General features: G+C 47.8%; 1 long non-coding RNA gene across 1 annotated transcript in view; it reads right to left on the reverse strand.

The window, feature by feature from the left end:
• Nucleotides 1–20,054, reverse strand: part of LOC135821396 (uncharacterized) — a 71,621-nt gene extending 51,567 nt beyond the window's left edge. Inside the window, exons 1-15 of the long non-coding RNA XR_010554339.1 lie at nucleotides 19,414–20,054; nucleotides 17,649–17,841; nucleotides 16,451–16,535; nucleotides 15,914–16,197; nucleotides 15,551–15,700; nucleotides 15,000–15,121; nucleotides 14,152–14,337; nucleotides 12,818–12,981; nucleotides 10,962–11,046; nucleotides 10,423–10,704; nucleotides 7,889–8,038; nucleotides 6,056–6,177; nucleotides 3,663–3,826; nucleotides 434–719; nucleotides 11–163 (exon numbers count right to left, since the gene is read on the reverse strand). This is a non-coding gene — a long non-coding RNA (uncharacterized LOC135821396). The remainder of the gene's footprint in view (nucleotides 1–10; nucleotides 164–433; nucleotides 720–3,662; nucleotides 3,827–6,055; nucleotides 6,178–7,888; nucleotides 8,039–10,422; nucleotides 10,705–10,961; nucleotides 11,047–12,817; nucleotides 12,982–14,151; nucleotides 14,338–14,999; nucleotides 15,122–15,550; nucleotides 15,701–15,913; nucleotides 16,198–16,450; nucleotides 16,536–17,648; nucleotides 17,842–19,413) is intronic.
• Nucleotides 20,055–20,060: the final 6 nt, after the last annotated feature.

Consider the following 20,060-nt stretch of genomic DNA (forward strand, 5'->3'; position numbering starts at 1 on the left):
CAACCTGTACCTTACTAAGACACAGCTCTGCCATCCAGATTTCTGCACATCATCTGAGTACTCGCTCACACACACGTAACGGATCACTGTTCAGCACAGCTGACCATGGAGGAAGCAGCAGTAACAGTAGAGACACTGGCAACGCTATCCGCTGCAATAGACACTATGACAGCACATGAATACACACACACACACACACACACACACACACACACACACACACACATATACACACACACACACACACAGAAAAAGAAGTTACTGCCTGAAGTAACATCCACAGCAGCCACGGAAACAGCAGAAACAGCAGCAGTAGCAGCAGAGGTAGGAGGCAGAAATAGCAGCAACAACAGCAACAGCGACAACAGCAGCAGCAGCAACAACAAAGCAGCAACAGCAACAAAAGCAACAGCAACACACAAAACACACACACCTGTCCTGTCCTGTCCTGTCGAGCCACTGCCACAAGGGTCACGTGGGCCCGGAGGGGCAACGGAGAGAGAGAAGAGGAGAACGCCGTCCTACGGCGTCCCGGACACAACGAGAGGTCGTCAGGATTCAGGTAACCTACGACTGTTGCCCCGAGACTAATGTATGGCCGGAGGAGAACTTGAGCAGCGGTGTCTATTCCTGCCCTGGACCGAACGGAATCAGCAACCGCAGGACGCACAGTGCGCGCCACAACACGGCTCCACTGCGGCTGGGGACTGAGCCACACACTTGTGACGGGCAAGGCCAACACACACAGACACACAGACACACACATACACACTACTACTACTACTATCAATCAGCTACCCCTTGGGGTCACGCCGCCCTCCACTCAGAGAACTGAGCGCAAGGTGAGGGGCAGTGGCGCAAACAAAACAGGAAGTACAGCAAAATGAATTGAAAAAAAGGAAATCAAAACAAGCTGCCATATTGGTGGAAAGGGACTCACAAACAGAGGAAGGAAATATCACAAACCAGATGAACAGTCTGCTGTATAGGTCCACTATAAGTATAACATGCAACGACTGAAAAAGGAACAAAATTAATGTGAACATGATGTTCTGTTCAACAATAACGTCTATACGCGTACTGCTTCGGCCTTCATGCACCAGGAAAGCACAATCTTGAGCTGGAGGGTGGGCACCGGACGTCCCACAAGGGCTCCACAAGACGTACTTTCACGAAACGACGAGGAGTATGCGCAGCAAGCTAACATCACTACACCATCGCCGCACGACGACTGGCCACTCAGGTCCAAACAACACGACAAATTCACAATTCCAGCTATCACCGCGCAGGAATAAATTGTTGCGAGTGTGACCTGTATCCTTTCTCATCCAGGAATCCACTTGACGGTTTTGCCGAACGCCACTGCATTGTTACAGGCTGGGGATTGATCCGAGGGCTCGCCACGCCACTGCGGAGGATGCGGAAAGGACGCAAGAAGACGGTGACGGCAACAAATAATTACCCGCCCTGGTCGTCAGCTCACTGAATGTCCTTCCGCGCGAGCGAAACCGGCTGCAAGGCATGAAAAGCCTACTGCCAGTCAATACCCAGGGACGACCCTGACCAGAAGGCCAAGGCCGCCCCGTGGAGGAGGCCAACAAAGAGAAAACCAGGAGCTAACAAATCTGCTTCCTCTCGGCGAATTTTTTTTACACACACACATACACACACACACACACACACACACACACATACAGACACACACACAGAAGCAGCAACAGTAGCACAGAAAGCACAGCACAGAAAGACAATGAAGTCAGAAGAAATAGCACCACCAGCAGCAATATCAACGGTTTAATAATACTTCAGCGATTGCCCACTCGTATACATTTTATAAGAAGCTGTAAAGTACGGTTGATGATACTCTTTGACATACCTTGTAGTAGTCACATCCATCTGCTACACAGCTGCAGAAATAACAGGACGACCGCTCTGCTGTTGATACGATAACACAAACATATCTGTAGCAGTGCAATGGGAAAATTCAGGAAGAAAAAAAAAGAAACAAAAAGCAGCAACATTCAGTTGCATAAATAGCAGCACCAGCAGCAGTAACAACAGTAGCAGCAACAGTAGCAGCAATACCAGCAGCAACAGTAGCAGCAATACCACACAGCAGTAGCAACAGTTGCGGGACCATCACCATCACCATCACCAGGAACATCACCATCACTAGTATGAAAAATGACCGGGTCGAGCACTCGTCTGCAGGACAGTACGGCATCATGGAGTTATACGAGGCTAGAATCAATCACTTTCCTGACAAAAAGTCAGGGAGGGGCGCATGGAGGAGACGGTGCGCTCTGGCGGGATTTTACGGTATATACCGGTATGGTGTGTGTTGTGAAATCCTAGCCAGTACAAATTTCATGACCCTACAGTGCTATAAACACATAATACATATCTGACTTGTTAACCCTTTGGAACTGCACTGATCACACGACGTCGGTAGATAGCTGCAATTGCAAGTATATTCGTTCCAATTTCCATCATAACGCTAGTTCTACTTCACCGATTTTGACGATCTTGGGCTCGTTGGAAAGCTCTTGGAACGAGGATAACAGCGAGCCCAAACTCATTCAGGAGAGCGATTGCTGTCTGCCACTGAATGCCAGGAACGCCAGCTGAATACCAAATCCAAAACGGGAATAGTCCTTGTCTCGCCATTTCACTCGTGCTAGCTCAAAATCATTCAAATTTTTTCTAACAGACTCACAAAAGCCGTGACAAAAAGCGCTGGGAGTGATGTCACACGCTGCAGGGGCAGAAAGAGGGAAAATCCCACTTTTGAGCGAAATTTGCACTTCGCTGACGCATGAGAAATCGAGCGAACGCTCGAGCACTTGCCGCTCTGTTATACTAGCTCGTATCGACCCCGGAGTTTTTCGAGCCGACAGCTTAGATTCTCTGCTACCTCGTAGGTATTTCGATTGTTGAATTCGGTTGAGATTTGACTGAGTTGTGACTCGTTGAGTGCACTTGCACACATGACATTGGCATCGTTCGAATTCGAACGATGAGCTCCAAAGGGTTAATATGGTAAAATTAGAATTCTGCAAACACACCGATATTCGCGTCAATAAATTTTCGCCATTTCCTAGAACCAGGGAGTTTACAGTGGATAATGTTCGCAAAGGACTGTGGCCACTTTCATAAACTCACTGTTCAAATTTGACTTCGCTCTGGTTAATCAATATTCACATTAGGGCCGGGTTCCACTGCGGCTCCGCGGCACTTGGCTGCATGCAGCGGAGCAGCGCGGTTCCACTGGCACTCGTCATTCGCGGTACCACGAAATCAAAAAAACCTCGTGTTCTGGCCAGCAATGAAACAAAATTAGAATTTTAAAATTCTTGCGTACAAAACAGTGCAAAGTAACGGGAAACAGGTCGAGCCGCGACTGCGGCTCTCAGTTTTTGATCAAGAATCGTAGCAAAAGGTCGCTGTGAGCCGTGGCCTCGCTGCTCCAGCTCGAGTCGCGGTCACTATGGTAATGATGACGTTTCAACCCGCGGATGATGAGCAGCGGAGCAGCGGAGCCGCAGTGTAACCTGGCCCTTACGCTCTTGTCGTGAAAATAGCAAACAATAATGTGTGGAGAATATTGTACAGTTATCAGTAGTAACAAATAGCAGATTATTAACAATAGAAAGTCTACTTACTCACTTCACTCCAGTCTTCTGGCAGATATACTTGCATTAGAGCGTTCGGCACACAACTACCACCATCTTTGCCCTCCAATCCTGTGATTTCCCCCGGCAGACGAATGCTACTGAATGCCACCGAGAAATCACCTCCTCTGAATCACCAACAACATCAACAATAGCTGCAAGGAGAATAATTGCAGCAACCACAGCAGCAAAAATTGCTTTTTGACGATGGTACCATCGTGAGAATGAAGAGTTCAAATAGCTGCAACAACAGCAAGACTAATAGCACCAACAGTAGAAACAACAGCAGTAAAGAAAATAACAGCAGCAACAGCAAAGAAAATATCAGCAGCAGTAGCAGTAGCAGTAGCTCCAACGACGGCCGCAAGACTAATAGCACCAACAGCAGCAACAGCAGCAACAACAGCAACAGCAAAAGCAGCAGCAACAGCGACAACAGCAACAGAAACAGCAACAACAACAGCAACAGCAATAGCAGCAACAACAACAGCAGCAACAACAGCAGCAGCAACAACAACAACAGCAGTAGCAAGAACAACAGTAGCAGCAGGAGCAGCAAAGACAGCAGCCACAACAGCAGCACAAGCACCAGCAACAGCAGCCCCAAAAGTAGCAGCAACAGCAGCAAAAGCAGCAAAAACAGCAGCACCAACAGCAGCAATGCAAACAACAGAAACAGCAGCAATAACAACAACAGCGGCATCAGCAGCAGCAGCAGAAACAACAGCAGTGGTAGCAACAGAAGAAGCAGCAACAGCAGCAACCGTAGCAACAGCAGACACAGCAGCAAGAGCAACAACAGCGACAGCAGCAGCAGCAGAAACAACAGCAGTGGTAGCAACAGAAGAAGCAGCAACAGCAACCGTAGCAACAGCAGACACATCGACCACATCAGGGATAAACAGACAAATAGCGGAAACAACAGCAACAGCAACAGCAGCAAATTGTGGAACAAAAGAAACAACAGCAGCAATAGCATCCGCAGCAGAAGCAGCATGACCAGCACAGCCAACACCAGCAATAGCCGCAGTAGCAGTGTCAAGATCATCATCAGCAGCAGCAGCAACAGAGAGATAGACACAACAGTTTGGATAAGCAGAGCCATCATTCCTTGCTGTCACGAGAAGGAGAGTTTGGAGAGAATGCCATGAAAGAGAAGGAATGAATGAGTACGTGAAGTGCTAACAAAAATGTCTCTTTCAACCTTGTGTATAGCTGGACATGCAAATATACACATAGAGGCTTACGTACACTGTAGACAAGAGTGGTGATCTAGATATGCAGTGGTTAAAACTTAGATAACTCACTTTCTAATGGATAGACAAAACAGGTAGGAGTATGAGAGTTGTTTGTAACGAGGAGAAGTTGAAGTCAAACTATTATTCCCGTAGCTATGCAGAAGACGTTACTTCAGTAACGTCTGGCGCTAGCCAGGGTCCACACAGCTTTAATTTGGTATTTGTGTGTGTGTGTGTTTGGTTGTTTGTTTGTTTGTGTCACGCCTGGCGCTATCCGTATCTGACGGCAAAAAAGCATAGGACGTTATAAATTTTTCAATTCTCCTATTTTTCTCCAGGCATATCCTGGGATTCGAACCCGCACTATCGCCCTACATGCATTCCCCCATACACTTCGCATTCATACCCATTCTTCCAAGTTGCTTCACGTTATTATCTTGCGTTTGAAAGCCCTATTTGAATATTGCGGGCAGCTGTATGTGGCCAGCTGTGTTTGATGGTACGGTACGGTACGGGAGACGGTGTCGTATTACCCTCGATCGTACCTGTCCCGTACCTATCCCCTACCGTACCGTGCCATCAAAGACGGCTGGCCACAATGCATATTCAAATAGGGCTTTCAAATGCAAGATCACAATGTGAAACAACTTGGAAGAATGGGTGTGAATGCGAAGTGTATGGGGGAATGCATGTAGGGTGATAGTGCGGGTTCGAATCCCAGGATATGCCTGAAAAAAATAGGAGAATTGAAAAATGTATAACATCCTATGCTTTTTGCCATCAGATCACATTGTGAAACAACTTGGAAGAATTAGTATGTATGCGAAGTGTATCGGGGGATGCATGCAGGGCGCGCGATAGTGCGGGATCGAATCCCAGGTTATGTCTTAAAAAAAAGAGGATTTTTTAAAAAGAATTTATAACATCCCTATGCTTTGTTTGTCTAGGTCATCAAGGCAAAAAAGCATAGCGTAGGGCCCTGAGCTTCCAAGCTCTCTCGTTCCATGCACAATTCTCCCATTATACAATGCTATTCCATGTGAATATGGGTGCTGTGTGATGAGGGGGGGGGGGGGGGGGGGGACGGAGCGGGGCAGGGGTTGGGGTGCTAACAGAACAGGGGTGCCAGTTAATTAAAAAAAGTACCTTTCAAATCTGAACCATCCCGGCATCCGTCCATCAGCCAACAGATCACTTTGCATATGGAGACCATGGCAGAACAACCCGCTGCAATTAGAGCAACCACGCCGCCACTGCAGAAAATACCCCTGAAACAGCAACAGCAGCAGCAACAACAACATTAGCGAAAGCAACAGTACAACAGTAAAGGTCTTGCCAGCACAGCAATAGTACAGGTCTTTCCAGTACAGCAACAGTAAAGGTCTTTCCAGCACAGCAACAGAAAAGGTCTTTCCAGTACAGCAATAGTAGAGGTCTTGCCAGGACGGCAGCTACATTAGTTTCCAGCACATCAATAGCTGCAGTAGCACTATCACCAGTATAGACACACTTGCAGTAGTAGTATCACCAGCAGTAAACGTCATATTCAGAAATGACAGTACATGACCAGCCGTCTTCAAGTTCCCACCAAAACTACCACAGTGTGGTCATGTGACCGGGGATTATTTTCAAACCAGATCCGTGCTATACTAGTTTAAACCCACCCATATGAGCCCCGGCCAGCGAAAACCAGCACTTGTGTACTTGATATCAATCATCAAAATGTGACGTCAAAGTTTGGGACGCGCAGTGAGCTGGCTTTTGAAGATTCTTTTTCGATCAAGTGGGTGTCTTTGTTGTCAAAGGAGTTTCAAGTGTCTTCAAATTTCTCTGGTCAATTGATTTTAGCGCTAGGTGAGAGCTCGTCACACGGAGGTTGAGTTTAGACACAGCGATGGCGACAGGTGTCGCGACAAAGACTTAGGAGTTACTTGTCTGCGTGAGACTCCCTGTACGAAGCGGCGCTGAAAGTTAGTTCGCGATCGGAATTATTTCTTTGGTGGCGATCTCGCTGGGTTTGTCCAGCAGTGGCGAGTCTCATATGCATAGCAACGAAGAGCCCTCATAAAATCGACACTGGATACTGGTGGCGACGTTAGTCAGTGCTGGAGTAATAGCGACTGCGAGGAGAAGCTGAATGTCGACCCGCTCAGCGATCCGTATTTCTACATCGACAACAATGATGTTGCAGACACTGATGGAGGGCTTCTCACGGCGCAAATCTGAGCGTCGTATTATCAGTACTCTACCTTGCCAGACGACGCCAAGCTGGCTGCTGCCTGTGGTGAGAAAGGGGATTCCTAAAAACTCAAACCGGCTGAACGCTTTGGGGCAACATCTTCACGTGCTACATAACGCGAGTATTCGCTCATATCAATGAAATACAATTATGCTGAAATCATGGTCTGAGTGAAAGTGTGCAAGGGAGTGGATGTCAGTGGTATTGGTCAGTACATCTATCAGTATGGCAAGCTTTGGGACAATGCTCAAACTGCCGGCACAGAGTCCCTGAACACAATTTGGAAGGCCAGCCACCAATCATCGTTTTGCGCTCTGGTGTTGTAAAGAAGGCAGTGATGTATACGGAATATCGTCACACTTCTGAACTACTCATGCCTGCAGCACCAAGAGGGCAAGCCTGACTTGCATTCTATTTACTTACATGTACCTGTTCCACATCACAATCAGAAACTGTAGGATTAACTTGCATGGAGTCACTAGGCATGGATGCTGCGCCAACTGTACCGAATCTTGACCTATGTGACTTCAAACTCTATTTTTCATGCTTTCGCTTATCAGATTGTCACCAAACTTGATAACTTGAATGATTAATAGTGTAGAAACAATTTCGAGGGAAAAAATAATTTTTGAAAAAATTACACATGTTCAGGTTTCTGCTGGCTGGGGCTCATATATGGAAACAGGAGACGGGCAAGGGAAAGTAACTGACAAAAAGAAATCCTTAGACACAACCTGTACCTTACTAAGATGCAGCTCTGCCATCCAGATTTCTGCCCATCATCTGAGTACTCGCTGACACACACGTAACGGAGCACTGTTCAGCACAGCTGACCATGGAGGAAGCAGCAGTAACAATAGAGAGACTGGCAACGCTATCCGAAATATACCCTATGACAGCACGTGAAAACACACACACACACACACACACACACACACACACACACACACACACACACACACACACACACAGAAAGAGACGTGACTACTGCAGCAAAGTCAACAGGAGCCACAGAAACAGCGGAAACAGTATCAGTAGCAGTAGAGGTAGGAAGCAGAAATAGCAGCAGCAACAGCAACAGCAGCAGCTACAACAGCGAGAGCAACAACAGCAGAAGCAGAAGCAGCACCAACAGCGACAGCAACAGCAGCAACAACAACAACCACAGCAGCAACAAAAGCAACAGCAGCAACAGTAGCAGAAACAACAGCGAGAGCAACAACAGCAAAAGCAGAAGCAGCAGCAACAGCAGCAGCAGCAACAGCAACAGCAGCAACAGCAACAGCAGCAGCACAAACAGCGACAGCAACAGCAGCAGCAACAACAGCAGCAGCAACAACAGCAGCAGCAACAACAGCATAAGCAACAGTAGCAACCTGAGCAGCAGCGAGAGCAACAACAGCAGCGACAGCAACAGCAGCAGCAAAAACAGCGACAGCAACAGCAGCAGCAACAACAGCAGCAGCAACAACAGCATAACCAACAGGAGCAACAGCAGCAGCGAGAGCAACAACAGCAACAGCAAAAACAACGACAGCAACAGCAGCAGCAACAACAGCAGCGGCAACAACAGCATAAGCAACAGCAGCAACAGCAGCAGCGAGAGCAACACCAGCAGAAGCAGAAGCAGCAACAACTGCAGCAGCAGCAACAACAGCAGCAGCAAAAACAGCGACAGCAACAGCAGCAGCAACAACAGCAGCAGCAACAGCAGCAACAGCAGCAGCAACAACAGCGAGAGCAACAACGGCAGAAGCAGAAGCAGCAACAACAGCGACAGCAACAGCAGCAACAGCAACAGCAGCAACAGCAACAGCAGCAACAGTAGAAGAAACAACAGCGAGAGCAACAACAGCAGAAGCAGAAGCAACAGCAGCAGCAGCAACAGCTAAAACAGCGACAGCAACAGCAGCAGCAACAACAGCAGCAGCAACAACAGCATAAGCAACAGTAGCAACCTGAGCAGCAGTGAGAGCAGCAACAGCAGCGACAGCAACAGCAGCAGCAAAAACAGCGACAGCAACAGCAGCAGCAACAACAGCAGCAGCAACAACAGCATAACCAACAGGAGCAACAGCAGCAGCGAGAGCAACAACAGCAACAGCAAAAACAACGACAGCAACAGCAGCAGCAACAACAGCAGCGGCAACAACAGCATAAGCAACAGCAGCAACAGCAGCAGCGAGAGCAGCAGAAGCAGAAGCAGCAACAACTGCAGCAGCAGCAACAACAGCAGCAACAGAAACAGCAGCAACAAAAGCAACAGCAGCAACAGCAGCAGAAACAACAGCGAGAGCAACACCAGCAGAAGCAGAAGCAGCAACAACTGCAGCAGCAGCAACAACAGCAGCAGCAAAAACAGCGACAGCAACAGCAGCAGCAACAACAGCAGCAGCAACAGCAGCAACAGCAGCAGCAACAACAGCGAGAGCAACAACGGCAGAAGCAGAAGCAGCAACAACAGCGACAGCAACAGCAGCAACAGCAACAGCAGCAACAGTAGAAGAAACAACAGCGAGAGCAACAACAGCAGAAGCAGAAGCAACAGCAGCAGCAGCAACAGCAACAGCTAAAACAGCGACAGCAACAGCAGCAGCAACAACAGCATAAGCAACAGCAGCAACAGCAGCAGCGAGAGCAACAACCGTGAGCAACAGCAAAAACAGCGACAGCAACAGCAGCAGCAACAACAGCAGCAGCAACAACAGCATAAGCAACAGCAGCAACAGCAGCAGCGAGAGCAACAACAGGAAAAGCAGAAGCAACAACTGAAGCAGCAGCAACAACAGCAGCAGCAACAACAGCAGCAGCAAAAACAGCGACAGCAACAGCAGCAGCAACAACAGCAGCAGCAACAGCAGCAACAGCAGCAGCAACAGCGAGAGCAACAACGGCAGAAGCAGCAACAACAGCGACAGCAACAGCAGCAACAGCAACAGCAGCAACACCAACAGCAGCAACAAAAGCAACAGCAGCAGCAGAAGCAGCAACAACAGCGACAGCAACAGCAGCAACAGCAACAGCAGCAACACCAACAGCAGCAACAAAAGCAACAGCAGCAACAACAACAGCAGCAGCAGCGGCGCGGCTGAAGAAGCAGCAACAACAGCGACAGCAACAGCAACAGCAGCAACAGCAACAGCAGCAACAGCAACAGCAGCAGCACCAACAGCAGCAACAAAAGCAACAGCAGCAGCAGAAGCAGCAACAGCAGCAACACCAACAGTAGCAGCAACAACAGCAACAAAGTCAAGAGTAACACACACAAACAGACCTGTCCCGTCCTGTCCTATCGAGCCACTGCCACAAGGTCACGTGGGCCCGGAGGAGCAACGGAGAGAGAAGAGGAGAACGCCGTCCCACGGCGTCCAGGACACAACAAGAGGTCGTCAGGATTCAGGTCACCTAGGACTGTTACCCAGAGACTGAGGTATGGCCGGGGAGAACTTGAGCAGCGGTGTCTATTCCTGCCCTGGACCGAACGGAAGCAGCGGCCGCAGGACGCACAGTGCACGCCACAACACGCCTCCACTGCGGCTGGGGACTGAGCCACACACTTGTGATGGGCAAGGCCAACACACACACACACACACACACACACACACACACACACACACACACACACACTCACACATACACATACACGAGCAGCAACAGTAGCACAGAAAGCACAGCACAGAAAGACAATGGAGTCAGGAGAAATAGCACCACCAGTAGCAATATCAATGGTTTAATAATACTTCAGAGATTGCCCACTCGTATACATTTTATAAGAAGATGTATAAGTACAGTTGATGATACTCTTTGACATACCTTGTAGTAGTCACATCCATCTGCTACACAGCTACAGAAATAACAGGACGACCGCTCTGCTGTTGATACGATAACGCAAACATATCTGTAGCAGTGCAACGGGAAAATTCAGCAAGAAAAACACAAACAAAAAGCAGCAACATTCAGTTGCATAAATAGCATCACCAGCAGCAGTAACAACAGCACAAGCAGCACCATCACCAGCAGCAACAGTAGCAGCAATACCACACAGCAGTAGCAACAGTTGCGGGACCATCGCCATCACCAGCAACAGCACCATCACTAGTAAGAAAAATGACCGGGTCGAGCACTCGTCTGCAGTACAGTACGGCATCATGGAGTCACACAAGGATGCAATCAATCACTTCCCTGACAAAAAGTTAGGGAGGGGCGCATGGAAGAGATGGGACGCTCTGGTGGGATTTTACGGTATATACCGGTATGGTGTGTGTTGTGAAATCCTAGCCAGTACAAATTTCATCACCCTACAGTGCTATAATCACATAATACATTTCTGACTTGTTAGTATGGTAAAATTAGAATTCTAGAAACACACCGATATTCGCGTCAATAAATTTTCGATATTTCTTAGAACCAGGGAGTTTACAATGGATAATGTTCGCAAAGGACTGTGGCCACTTTCATAAACTCACTGTTCAAATTTGACTTCGCTCTGGTTAATCAATATTCACATTAGGGCCGGGTTCCACTGCGGCTCCGCGGCACTTGGCTGCATGCAGCGGAGCAGCGCGGTTCCACTGGCACTCGTCATTCGCGGTCTCTGGTTAATCAATATTCACATTAGGGCCGGGTTCCACTGCGGCTCCGCGGCTCGGCTGCCCAGCGGCACTTGGCTGAATGCAGCGGAGCAGCGCGGTTCCACTGACACTCATCATTCGCGGTACCGCAAAATCAAAAAACCCTCGTGTTCTGGCCTGCGCAACGAAATAAAATTTGAATTTTAATATTCTTGCGTACAAAACAGTGCAAAGCACGGGAAACAGGTCGAGCCGCGACCGTGGCTCGCGGTTTTTGATCAAGAATCGTAGCAAAAGGTTGCTGTGAGCCGCGGCCTCGCTGCTCCAGCTCGAGCCGCGGTCACTATGGTAATGATGACGTATCAAGCCGCGGATGATGAGCAGCGGAGCAGCGGAGCCGCAGTGGAACCTGGCCCTTACTCTCTTGTCGTGAAAATAGCAAACAATAATGTGTGGTGAATATTGTACAGTTACCAGTAGTAACAAATACAGTCAAACCTCGTTAGGACGAACACTGATAAGGCGAACTTTCCATTAGTACGAACTAAGGCCAATCCTATGGTTGGCCAGGCATCAATTCAAGTCAAAATTATTCGTTTACGACGAACTTCTGTACAGCGAACTTTCGCGAAGACGAACTATTTTCAAGTGTGATTTGAACAAAGTCAGTGTGGTCATGTACATCATGGTACATGTAGTACGAACTTTCGGTCCACGAGCGTGCGCGTGCGCTGGCTGCCTTTTTTCTTCTTCTTTTTTCGTCATATTGTACGTACAGTGCAAATTGTTTTCAAGCGTGTTTTTAACAAAATAATCAGTGCGTTGTACGAACTAACTTTCGACACAGTCGTGATTCATTGTCTTTGTCATTGTACTTACATGTACCTGTTTCTGGCTTATGCTAAGAATAACATGCTTCCCATGTACCACAGCATGCACCTTCACGTAAATACAATCCATCTGATATGCATATCGATTTTTTGTCAGATCTGGATAAGAAGAACTCCCGATAAGACAAACAAATGTGTTCAGTCCCTTGAAGTTCGTCCTAACGAGGTTTGACTGTAGCAGATTATTAACAATAGAAAGTCTACTTACTCACTTCACTACAGTCTTCTGGCAGATATACTTGCATTAGAGCGTTCGGCACACAACTACCACCATCTTTGCCCTCCAATCCTGTGATTTTCCCCAGCAGACGAATGCTACTGAATGCCACCGAGAAATCACCTCCTCTGAATCACCAACAACAGCAACAACAGCTGCAACGAGAGTAATAGCAGCAACCACATCAGCAACAATTGCATTTTGACGATGGTACCATCGTGAGAATAGAGAACTCAAATAGCTGCAACAACAGCAAGACTAACAGCACCAACAGTAGAAACAGGAGGAGCAAAAATAACAGCAGCAACAACAGCAACAACAACAGATCAAGCACCAGCAACAGCAGCCCCAAAAGTAGCAGCAGCAGCAGCAAAAGCAGCAACAACAGCAGCACCAACAGCAGCAATGCAAACAGCAGAAACAGCAGAACAATAACAACAACAGCGGCAGCAGCAGTAGCAGCAGAAACAACAGCAGTGGTAGCAACAGAAGAAGCACCAACAGCAGCAATGTAAACAGCAGAAACAGCAGCAATAGCAACAACAGCGACAGCAGCAGCAGCAGAAACAACAGCATTGGTAGCAACAGAAGAAGCAGCAACAGCAGTGGTAGCAACAGCAGACACAGCGACCACAGCAGCAACGGTAGCAACAGCAATAGCAGACATAGCAGCAATACCAACAGCAGCAATAGAAGCAACAGCAGCAACAGCAGCTGCAGTAGCAGTAGCAGCAGCAGCAACAGCAGCAGTAGCAGCAACAGCAGCCGCAACAGCAGCAGCAACAGCAGCAACAGCAGCAACAACAGCAAAAACAACAGTAACGGTAGCAACAGCAATAGCAGCAACAGCAGCAACAACAGCAGCAGTAGCAGTAGCAGCAGCACCAGCGGCAGCACCAAAAACAGCAGCAGTAGCAGCAACAGCAGCAACAACAGCAGCAGCAACAGCAGCAGCAACAGCAGCAACAGCAGCAACAGCAGCAACAGCAACAACAATAACAGCAGCAACAGCAGCAGCTGCAGCAGCAGGACCAGAAACAGCAGCAATATTAACAGCAACAGCAGCAGCAGCAGCAACAGCAGCAGCAGCAGGACCAGAAACAGCAGCAGCAGCAGGACCAGAAACAGCAGCAATATTCACAGCAACAGCAACAGGAGCAACAGTAGCAATCTTTGCAGATAAAAACAATGTGCAGTCATTTCCCCAGGACAATTATCCAATTCTACCGGTTTTGATTATTAGTTTGAACACATCCAAATAGGGAAAGAAGGGAGGGGCAAGATAATGTAGTTAACAATAAGATGACATTTTATACACGCTGTACCTTTCTGCATTGAAGCAATATCATCCAGGTTTGTTAACGTCATCAGAAACGTCACTGATCTGCATACATCTGATTCCTGTTACCCAGGACCAGAGATGAAGCAGAGGAATAGTACAGCTACTGACATCAGTCATGATCTCTATCACAGCAGCATCACACTGTCAGCAACTCGACCAGCAACTGCAACTGCAACAGAGGAATAAACAGGCAAGCAGCAGAAACAACAACAGCAACAGCAGCAGCAGCAATAGCATCCGCAGCAGAAGCAGCAATAGCATCCGCAGCAGCAACAGCAATAGCATCCGCAGCAGAAGCAGCATGACCAACACAGCCATCACCAGCAATAGCAGCAATAACAGTGTCACTATCAGCAGCAGCAGCAGCAGCAGCAGCAGAGAGACAGACACAACAGTTTGAACAAGCAGAGCCACCATTCCTTGCTGTCACGAGAAGTAGAGTTTGGAGAGAATGACAGGAAAGAGAAGGAATGAATGCGTACCTAAAGTGCAAACAAAATGTCTCTTCCAACCCTGTGTATAGCTGGACATGCAAATATACCCATAGAGGCTTACGTACACTGTAGACAAGAGTGGTGATCTAGATATGCAGTGGTTAAAACTTTGATAACTCACTTTCTAATGCATAGACAACACAGGTAGGAGTATGAGAGTTGTCTGTAACGAGGAGAAGTTGAAGTCAAACAATTATTCTATGTACAATTCTCCCATTATACAATTCTATTCCATGTGAATATGGGTGCCGTGTGATGGGGGGGGGGGGGGGGAGGGAGCGGGGCAGGGGTTGGGGGTGATAACAGTTCAGGGGTACTAGTTAATAAAAAAATGTACCTTTCATTTCTGAACCATCCCGGCATCCGTCCATCAGCCAACAGATTACTTTGCATATGGAGACCTTAGAAGAAAAACTCGCTGCAATAAAAGCAACCACGCCGCCACTGCGGAAAATACCCCTGAAACAGTAACAGCAGCAGCAAACAAAACATTAGCGAAAGCAACAGAACAGACACAGTACAGCAACAGTACAGGTCTTGCCAGGACAGCTACAGTATAGGTCCTGCCAGCACAGCAACAGTACAGGTCTTGCCAGCATAGCAGCTACATTAGTTTCCAGCACATCAATAGCTGCAGTACCACTATCACCAGTATAGACACACTTGCAGTTGCAGTATCACCAGCAGTAAACGTCACATTCAGAAATGACAATACATGGCCAGCCGTCTTCAAGTTCCCACCAAAACTACCACAGTGTGGTCATGTGACCGGGGATTATTTTCAAACCAGATCCGTGCTATACTAGTTTAAACCCACCCATATATGGAAACAGGAGACGGGCAAGGGAAAGTAACTGACAAAAAGAAATCCTTAGACACAACATGTACCTTACTAAGATGCAGCTCTGCCATCCAGATTTCTGCCCATCATCTGAGTACTCGCTGACACACACGTAACGGATCACTGTTCAGCACAGCTGACCATGGAGGAAGCAGCAGTAACAGTATAGACACTGGCAACGCTATCCGCAATAGACACTATGACAGCACATTAATACACACACAAACACACACACACACACACACACACACACACATACAGAAAAAGAAGTGACTGCCTGAAGCAACATCAACAGCAGCAACGGAAACAGCAGCAGCTGCAGCAGCAGTAGAGGTAGGAGGCAGAAATAGCAGCAACAACAGCAACAGCAGCAGCAACAGCAGCAGCACTTACACACAAAACACACATACCTGTCCTGTCCTGTCCTAGCGAGCCACTGCCACAAGGGTCACGTGGGCCCGGAGTGGCAACGGAGAGAGAAAAGGAGAACGCCGTCCCACGGCGTCCGGGACCCAACGAGAGGTTGTCAGGATACAGGTCACCTACGACTGCTGCCCCGAGACTGACGTATGGCCTGGGGATAACCTGAGCAGCGGTGTATATTCCTGCCCTGGACCGAACGGAATCAGCAGCCGCGGGACGCACAGTGCGCGCCACAACACGACTCCACTGCGGCTGGGGACGGAGCCACACACTTGTGACTGGCAGGGCCAACACACACACACACACACACACACACACACACACACACACACACACACACACACACACACACAGAGGAGCAGCAACAGTAGCACAGAAAGCACAGCACAGAAAGAGAATGGAGTCAAGAGAAATAGCACCACCTGTAGCAATATCAACGGTTTAATAATACTTCAGCGATTGCCCACTCGTATACATTTTATAAGAAGATGTATAAGTACAGTTGATGATACTCTTTGACATACCTTGTAGTAGTCACATCCATCTGCTACACAGCTGCAGAAATAACAGCACGACCGCTCTGCTGTTGATTCGATAACACAAACATATCTGTAGCAGTGCAATGGGAAAATTCAGCAAGAAAAACACAAACAAAAAGCAGCAACATGCAGTTGCATAAATAGCAGCACCATCACCAGCAGCAACAGTAGCAGCAATACCAGCAGCAGTAGCAACAGTTGCGGGACCATCGCCATCACCAGCAACAGCACCATCACTACTAGGAAAAATGACCGGGTCGAGCACTCGTCTGCAGTACAGTACGGCATCATGGAGTCATACGAGGACACAATGAATCACTTCCCTGACAAAAAGACAGGGAGGGGCGCATGGAAGAGACGGTGCGCTCTGGTGGGATTCTACGGTATATACCGGTATGGTGTGTGTTGTGAAATCCTAGCCGGTACAAATTTTATCACCCTACAGTGCTATAATCACATAATACATTTCTGACTTGTTAGTATGGTAAAATTAGAATTCTGCAAACACACCGATATTCGCGTCACTAAATTTTCGACATTTCTTAGAACCAGAGAGTTTACAATGGAAAATGTTCGCAAAGGACTGTGGCCACTTTTCATAAACTCACTGTTCAAATTTGACTTCTCTCTGGTTAATCAATATCCACATTAGGGCCGGGTTCCACTGCGGCTCCGCGGCTTGGCTGCTCCGCGGGACTTAGCTGCATGCAGCGGAGCAGCGCGGTTCCACTGACACTCGCCATTCGCGGTACCGCGGTCGTGATCCATGGTTTTTAATGATGTTTTACCTGCCTGCGCGCGCCAGCGCGCGTGAAATCCAAAAAACCTCGTGTTCTGGCCTGCGTAACGAAATATAATTTGATTTTTAAAATCCTCGCGTATAAAACGAGGCAAAGTACGGGAAGCAGGTCGAGCCGCGACCGAACTTCGCAGTTTTTCATCAAGAATCAAAGCGAAAGGTTGCGGTGAGCCGCGGCATCGTTGCGCCAGCTCGCGCCGCCGTCACTGTGGTAATGTTGACGTATCAAGCCGCGGGTGATGAGCAGCAGAGCAGCGGAGCCGCAGTGGAACCTGGCCCTTACTGTCTTGTCGTGAAAAAAGGCAAACAATAATGTGTGGTGAATATTGTACAGTTATCAGTAGTAACAAATAGCAGATTATTAACAATAGAAAGTCTACTTACTCACTTCACTCCAGTCTTCTGGCAGATATACTTGCATTAGAGCGTTCGGCACACAACTACCACCATCTTTGCCCTCCAATCCTGTGATTTTCCCCGGCAGACGAATGCTACTGAATGCCACTCAGCTTTGCTTCATGACCGCGGAGGAATAACAGAGAACAGCCAGTACGCTGAGATCTCTGAAAATCTTTCACTGAAATAAAACACAGAGAAACAGAGAAGAGAACACACCAGGTAATGAGTAACAGAAACACAAAATAAAATTTAATAAATTATATCTTGCAAGAGCCATTCATATGAAATCACAATAACTGTATTGCAACACACAAACCAGAAAACACCGCACAGACTTACTGCAAGGAGAAACAAGTAACGGAGTCTTGGTGTGCTAATCAGCACACACATGATACCAGGAAGGATGAAACAGCGCAGTACAGCACAGCGCAGCACAGCACAGTGCAGTACAGCACAGTGCAGTACAGCACAGTGCAGTACAGTGCAGTACAGCACAGCGCAGCACAGCACAGCGCAGCACAGCACAGTGCAGTACAGCACAGTGCAGTACAGTGCAGTACAGCACAATGCAGCACAGTGCAGCACAGCGCAGCACAGCACAGTGCAGTACAGCACAGTGCAGTACAGTGCAGTACAGCACAATGCAGCACAGTGCAGCACAGTGCAGTACAGCACAATCTGTCCCCGGGGAAAATTGCGGGAAAAAATCGCAAAAAAACGCGGGGAAAAACGCGGCATTATATGGCATAATTTGCGGTGAATTTGCGGTAAATATGCGGTGAATAATATTGATGTGCGGCAATTTTCAGTGAGTATGTAGTGAAACCAATAAGTTACAGGTCTCTGGTGTAAGCACTCGTCATATTTGAGTAAAAAGCCGCCACGATGAGACGTCGTTGGTGACCGAACAGTGCACTATGTGCACGTGTTGTGCAACAAAAAGTTCAAAAATCGCGGAAAAAAACGCGGCCGCGGAATCGCAATTTCCCCCGGGGACAGCACAATGCAGCACAGCACAATGCAGCACTGCACAGCACAGCCCAGCACAATGCAGCACAGTGCAAGCTGCAACACCATACACAATACAAAGACCAACACAGTGCAGCATACATTACTTATGCCTAGTCCACACTAGCCCGATTTTCGTCTGCCATGGACTTGTACAGAAATCTGTAAAGATCGGTGCGAAAAAAAACTCTAGTGCTGACGATGTTGTCGTACAAGTTTCCGACATATCTGGGACGAGTTTCTTGTTGCGTGCGCTTTCGGCTAGGCTGATAACAAAAGTTGGCCAATAGTGCTTGCATGTAGTGGATCAAACGGGCCTCCAACCAATCACTGACGGCTTTTCACCATGACAACAGAGAGCCTGGTTACAGACGGTGAACTGGCTGCACTGGATCTCTACTACATGCAGATGTAGATGTGTCAGCCTTTTCACAACTCTGACCATGTACTGCATGTAGCTAGTGTCAAAACGTGTATTTTTTCACTGCCTGGTGTCTACAAGGCAAGGGTCTAGCTCGGCTGTGTATCACGTGTACGTGTACGTGTGTGAGCTGACAGGCCTACAACTAGTACAAGCAAAATTGCTCACCGTGGCGTGTGAACAGCTAGTCCGACTCATCCGACACAGTCAACCGTTTCATGTCGGAATCGGTGATGGAGCATGGACCAAAATATCGGCCTAGTGTGAACCAGTCATAAATATACAACTCTGAAACTGTAATGCAACACACAACAATCTAACCTCTTTTCACTCTCCAGTCACGTGACTGCTGGCCATGATCAACGTCAGTGCGTAACATCCGTACCACCAGTTTCTGCTCCAATGTCCAATTTACTGTCTGAACTGAGAACATATCTTATCATAATTATTATTATTGTACTGAAACTAAAAAGAATTCTGGCATGCTATGATGTCATAGTCATGTGATAATGGAGTCTGGTGATGTCATAGTCAAGCTACAACAAAGCCGTGGCCCGTGTGCGAGGAATCGCCGAGGATGATGAAGTGATACCATAGATATTATGACATCATAGGCATGTGATGGCATAGGCATAATATGCCATAGTCAAGTGATGGAATAGAAATGTGAAAACTGCCACAAAAATGTGAAATGGTGAGACAGTGTTCTTAAAAATAAAGTATTTCATCGCATGATCACATGTTCATCTTATGAATACAACGTGCTGAACCACCATCGGGGCTCCCGGACAGACAAGCCACCAACTTCTACTGAACGAGCAGGCTTCCGCACAGCAGGTGTGTGCGGCAAGTGTTTCCACCAACAGACACAACTGGAGTGTTATATATCGTCCTGTCCCACTCTCCCTCTCTTCCTCAACTTCCCTGATCAGTACCATGTGCAGTAGTAACCATTCCAGCAGTGGTTC

This window comes from Sycon ciliatum, chromosome 7 (genome assembly GCF_964019385.1).
Source record: "Sycon ciliatum chromosome 7, ocSycCili1.1, whole genome shotgun sequence".
NCBI classification, from domain to species: Eukaryota; Metazoa; Porifera; class Calcarea; order Leucosolenida; family Sycettidae; genus Sycon; species Sycon ciliatum.